This window comes from Balaenoptera musculus, chromosome 18 (genome assembly GCF_009873245.2).
Source record: "Balaenoptera musculus isolate JJ_BM4_2016_0621 chromosome 18, mBalMus1.pri.v3, whole genome shotgun sequence".
In the NCBI taxonomy this organism is placed as follows: Eukaryota; Metazoa; Chordata; class Mammalia; order Artiodactyla; family Balaenopteridae; genus Balaenoptera; species Balaenoptera musculus.
In genome coordinates, this window is record NC_045802.1 from 10,751,416 (window position 1) to 10,757,415 (window position 6,000).

At 32.5% G+C, this 6,000-nt stretch overlaps 1 protein-coding gene across 1 annotated transcript in view; it reads left to right on the plus strand.

Moving 5' to 3' along the window:
• RFC3 (replication factor C subunit 3) overlaps positions 1–775 on the plus strand; it is a 367,610-nt gene extending 366,835 nt beyond the window's left edge. The window contains exon 13 of the transcript XR_005017285.1: positions 653–775. The gene's annotated coding sequence lies outside the window, so the exon portion shown is untranslated. The remainder of the gene's footprint in view (positions 1–652) is intronic.
• Positions 776–6,000: the final 5,225 nt, after the last annotated feature.

Sequence of the window (6,000 nt, forward strand, 5' to 3'; positions counted from 1 at the left end):
AATAGGGAGGAAAAAAAAGGAGGCCCAGTCCTTCACGTGGATTCTGATCATGTCTCTGTCCCCAGGACAAGAATCTCTCCAATCCATAAAACCGTGGCCACTTGGGATATTAAAGACATTAACTTCACAGTTGGATCTTAACGATGCCTCAAAAAGAAGAGTAAATGCAATGCCCCCTCTGTTCCCATCCTCAAGTTCTGGGCCCAGGGCAGCTACTTCTGTTGTCCTATGAGGACATGTCTGCAGCTCCATACTCCTTTTCTTTTCCCTCCATAGTAATATCTATTCTTGCAGGGCATCACTTCTCCTCCCTTATATTCATTTATTTTAATCAGGATGTTCTTTCCCAATCAAGCTACCTACTGAGACTCAGACTAGAAGGAACAAGATCTTAGCCTTGGGCCTCATCCCTAGACCTCTTTCTGCACCATCAGAGAACAAGTGTTGAAGACATCTCCCCAACTAGAACACAAGTTTCATGATCTTACTGTAGACATATTGCATTATCGACTGTTGAAGTGTGTGAAATCCCTGTCAGTTTCAGCTGTTCTCAAATGGCTCCCTGAACTTTGCAGTAAGGACCTGTTACTTATCTTGGTGTTCTCAAGTCCATTGGGTGCTCTATTGATTTCTTTTGTTTTCTTCTGTGCAGATGCTGGTATCATACAAGTATGTATCTGTCAGTGGTTGGTCCCCACCTGCTCATCTTCTGGGGTTCGTAAGTACACTTTGTCACCTACATTTTTGTAGATATTGGCTATAGATTTTGGGTTTTGTTATTCTAGTTCTCTATTTTTAGGGGAGATTTGAAGAGATTAAAAAACCATGCTATTGATGCCATCTCTTCTAATATTCAAAATTACATTTTGAATTTTAAACCATGTAAACATAAAATAAAATTTATGTTAAACTACTTATAAACAAGATAAAGGAGTTGTCCACCCTTGAATACATACACTTTCTATCCTATTACCTTATTTTATTTTCTTCATAGACTATCAGTGCCTAAAATTATGATTTTTCTTTTTTCATCTTTCCCTTTCCTATGATATTAATTTCATGATTATAGGAGACTTTTCTCAGAAGACATTTACTTAATTACACATAGAATATAGTAACTTTTCAGTGGATAAACTAACAGACATTGCATCATCCAAGTAACCAAGTATTAGGACAACAGATATATCATATAGATCCTAATATTATGCATCAAGGTTGCTATATCATTTCTGTATTATTCTTACCAAAACATCCTGAATCTAATTATTAGGAAACATCAAAAAAATCCAAATAAAGGGATATTCTATAAACTGTGGCTAAAACTCTTTAAAAATGTAAATGTTATGAAAGATAAAGAAACCATCCTAGATTAAAGAAAACTAAAAAAAAAAAACTGGATTAAAAAATGCAATGTGATTATGAAATAGACCACCAAAAAAAAAGGATGTATTTTTATTTTGCTATAATGGACATCAGTGAGACAACTGGAGAAATCTGAATAAGGTCAGTGGATTATATACTAACACTCTATCAATTGTAATGATTTGATTTTGATAATTTTTCTGTGGGTGTATAAGAAAGTGTCCATAATATTAGGAAATGCACACTGAAGTATTTAAAAATAAATGGTTATCATGACTGTAAATTACAGTTGCCTCTTGTTATTCACGGTAGTTATGTACTATGAAGTTTTCATAAACACTGAATTGGTAAATACTTAGCATTGCTCCTAGAGGAATTAGTGGGTTAGGTTCCTGCAAGCCTCCAATCACAACATTTTCATCAACTAGTCAGTACATAATCTTGTTTTATGTCAGTTTCTGTTTAAAGATTCTTTGTTTAATATATACTGTATATACTGTATGTTATATGTGCTATATATAATGTAGTATATATGGTATGCTATATATAATATATGCAGTATACTATACATAATATGTATTATATAATATATTAAATATATAATAATATCTACATATTTTTATTGATTCATTAACATTGAATAATGCCAATAGCAGTATACCTCATGCCTAAATAACTTTCATCTAGCACAAGTATTTTCTCCGTAAAACATAATGATAAATGCATTATCATTCTACCTCTCTATATGTATATATGTTAATATACATTACTTATATAGATGTATATTTATATATATTCAAATAAATATTTACATAAAATAAGTTTTATGTAAATGTTTATATAAAATATTTATATATTATATTTATATATATAAAGAAAGAGAGAATGATGATGCATATGTGATAAATATTAACATTTTATTAATCTGGTTGAAAAGTATACAAGTGAATTCTTTGTACTAACTTTCCAACTTTCCTGTAATTCTGAAATTATTTGAAAATAAGCTTTTTTTTAAATAGAAATTTTTTTCCTCTTGCTTGTCAATTTAACCCAAGTAGCGAGCAGGGCTTGACGTGTACTCTATTTAAATACTTCTTTAAAGAGTAAAAGATTAATATCAAGCAAACGATCAAGTCTAGAGGGTCAGGATTAGGAATACCCTCCATAAAAATGGTGGTAGAGTACATGGGAATCAATGATCTCTGTACATGAGGACAAGTATAAAGAAAGTCTGATTTAGCATTGTTTCCATCATTGATTAGAAAAATGTTTATTTTTACTCTCCATCCTCTCATCTTCTCCTACAGTAATAAATTGTGATTAGTATGCTTGTAGGTTAATTTTAGTAATAGTTATATACATCAATTAATGTTATTGACCTGCACTTCCTTGAAATTACAACTTTTTCAACTATTTATTAAATGATGAGGCATTCAAATGACCTTTGCTTGATCTCAGATACAACTTGTGATAGCTCCAGGTTTGAGATGAGCTTGGCCCAGGATTTTACTTATTCAATGCATGTCATTTAGTATTCTGCCTATCTAAGCATCTTATTTTAGAATCAACCATATGGAATTTTGATGCCAAGGCCTATCTTAATTCTGAGCTATCTGATAGCATGGTAATTACTACAAAGCCATCAAGTACTACCAAACAATTTGCATCTCCTTAGGGAGTAATTTTCCTACAGGACAAATAGCAGTTGTCAAAGGACTAAGAATAATTTTGTTTACAAGCACAGATTTAGAAGCCACTAAACAAGTATGAACATGCACCAGAGATGTGACTTTCACTCTTAAGTATGTGACTTTAAATCATTAAGCTTTAAATGCTTGTAATGAAAAAAAAATAGCATTTCAGCTCTTCTGTTGAGTAGTAGGAAATTAGGCCTCTGTGGTTCTTCTTGACCCATTAATGGGAATGTATTTTAAGAACTCTTATTTGTTCTCACCAACTTGGTTATAAAAGCACTCAAGACTAGAAAAGCAACACTTTTTTCCTTGAATTAATTCATTTCATTTTGAACCAGTTCGGTAAACATGAATCAATCACTTTTTTGTATGTGCAAGACTCTATGCATACAGCCTTAAAAATAGTCTTCTTGCCTTCAAAATATTTTGAATTTTTTGCCGCTCCTAGTGCAGCATGACTCTGAAACACCTGTGTGTGCCCCTTCGAACTGATGATATTTACTCAACTGCCTGGTTGCTCTTTCTCAAATGAGAGACTTTATATTAAAAAGCATACAATTTATTGCTTGAAAATCACAATTTATTCCAACCCAAACACCAACGTTGTTGTTCTCTTTGACTCTGTAGAAATAATTTTTGGTGTAATAAACATTATGAGTTTGTCCATTAATAAATTACCCTACTAGAAAGAGCATAAAAGATTTATCTCATCAGAGACTGTTATGTTGCTGAAGCTGCACTATCATTATAATTTCCTACCCTAGAATTGCCTTCAAAAATAAAATAAATTAGTATTTAAATTATGCATGGGCATATAATGTTTTGATGTTTCAAATTTTAGAGAGACATAATGTTCATCAGATTATTAAATAAAAATTTTAAAGTTAGTCTAGATACCTCCTAGACATTTAGTTTTTCAATTGGCCACTTTTCTTTTCTTTTTTTTTTTTTTTTTTTTGGCTTAGAACGTTAATTAAAACACCCTCATGCTGAGAGGTTTTTGCTTCGCTTGGTGACTTTTCCTGGAATTCATGTGCTTTGACAGACACGGGCTATATTGTAGTAGTTATAGAAGTAAAGCTGAATTAGATATATTCATATTCCCCTCAAATTTTCAATACCTAAACACTATCTGAGCTTACATGATGGCTGTCAACAAGATTGTTACCTAAGACAAAGAATTGCCTTATCATTAGATCTGATATGGTGTAGTTAGCTGATATTTCGCTGACTCATCTTTTTTAGCATCAGGCTATATCTAATGAAGTAAGAGTACTATATTTTGTATCTCCAAGACTAGTAATAAATGATCATATGGTATAAGGGTTTGTCAACACAGTATCAAATAGAGATGTACTAGTTATTCAGATAAATGAATAAGTAATTTAAATATCAAGAATCTGCATGGGAGCAGTAATTTGCCAAAATAAACGACCATAATCATTTATCTCATTAACCCATTGTTAAGTAATATTTGTAATAAGATTAACACTGGACTTTAAATTAACCAAACCTTTTTAGCAAGGTGGCAAGTTTATCTAGTTTCATGATTGCTGTGGCTATCGACTGCACCGGAATCTCCATCAACTGTGAAAAAGTCGCCAAAAGAATGAATGTGTCTTGACACTATTCATTCATTTACTGTATTGAGATACAGTTAAGACAAAGGCCAACTTTTTTCCTCACATCTCTCATCAACTAATCTGTCAATGAGAAGAGAAATGTTTTTCTTCTCTATGAATTACGTTTCTGGAGCTTTCTGGTACAGGAAATTGTATGTATCCTTTACTTGATCAACACTTTATTGTTTGATCCCAAATCTTCTCCAGATATTTATTATACAACCTTATAATCATTCTCCCTAAGGCTTGGGTTCTGCTACTAAAATTGCTATTTTCTAAATTATCACTTAATAGTCAGAAAAAAACTGATACAATTTCAATTATCTGTAAAAACACCTTGAAGAGCAAAACCACATGGGAATATGCTGATTTGAAAATTCATATTTTGGTGTCTGATTTGAAAAATATTTATATTTTTTTTAGGTGGAAAGCATTCTCTCAAAGGTATTATTTTAAGATAATCATAAAATACAAGGATTTTAAAGGAAAATAGAAAGTCAGTTAATTAAGTAGCTCCCATGGAAACCACCAAAGAAAACATTAACAGGGACAGCGTAGGGTAGCATAGATAGGACTGGATATATCAAGTTAAAGCTCTACTCTGTGCCATTGAATGAGCTACATTTTTCTGCATTCTTAGCTATATAATACGTAGTTTGAATTTGCTTAAAATGATCTCTTTTGATATATTGTATCATTTAAAGGGATGTGGAAGTTGTTCAAATATAAAGTTTGTTTTTCCTTTCATAGATATTAAAAGTGGGTAAAGAAAAAGTGATGGGATAGAAGGCTGTCTTTTTGAAAACGTGGTGGTTATTTTGCTGGGAAGAAAATATGAGGTCAAAGAGTTAGAACCCCATGACTACTACCCCATTTAATAAACATAAGTCCTCTTTGAATGGACGCCAGGGCAGCCTATCAAATGCTGGCCAGTCTAGGTGTGGAAAAGCACCTCTCCACAGAGGGAATTATTTCTGGATGTCTACAAAATATTGACGCTTCTGCAATCCTTTTCTTTGACTTCCAAAGTTGACAAGAAGAACTCATTCACATCATTTCTTAAGCATTAGTAGGATGCTGCAGTAGAGAGTCAGTTATTGTCTTTGCCCAGTGAACATCCAAGCTGATTCTAGATATAACTGCCCAGAAAGCCATTTAGTCTGTGGTATCCTCATTGAATCTTTCTCAATAGCTTTCTTATGGAAAGATTCCCCCCTCCCACTTTCTTCCTTCCTTTTTTTTCTTCCTTCTTCTCTTTCTCTTCCTTCCTCTCTTTCTCTTTCTTTCTTTCTTTCTTTCTTTCTTCTTTCTTCCTTCCTTCC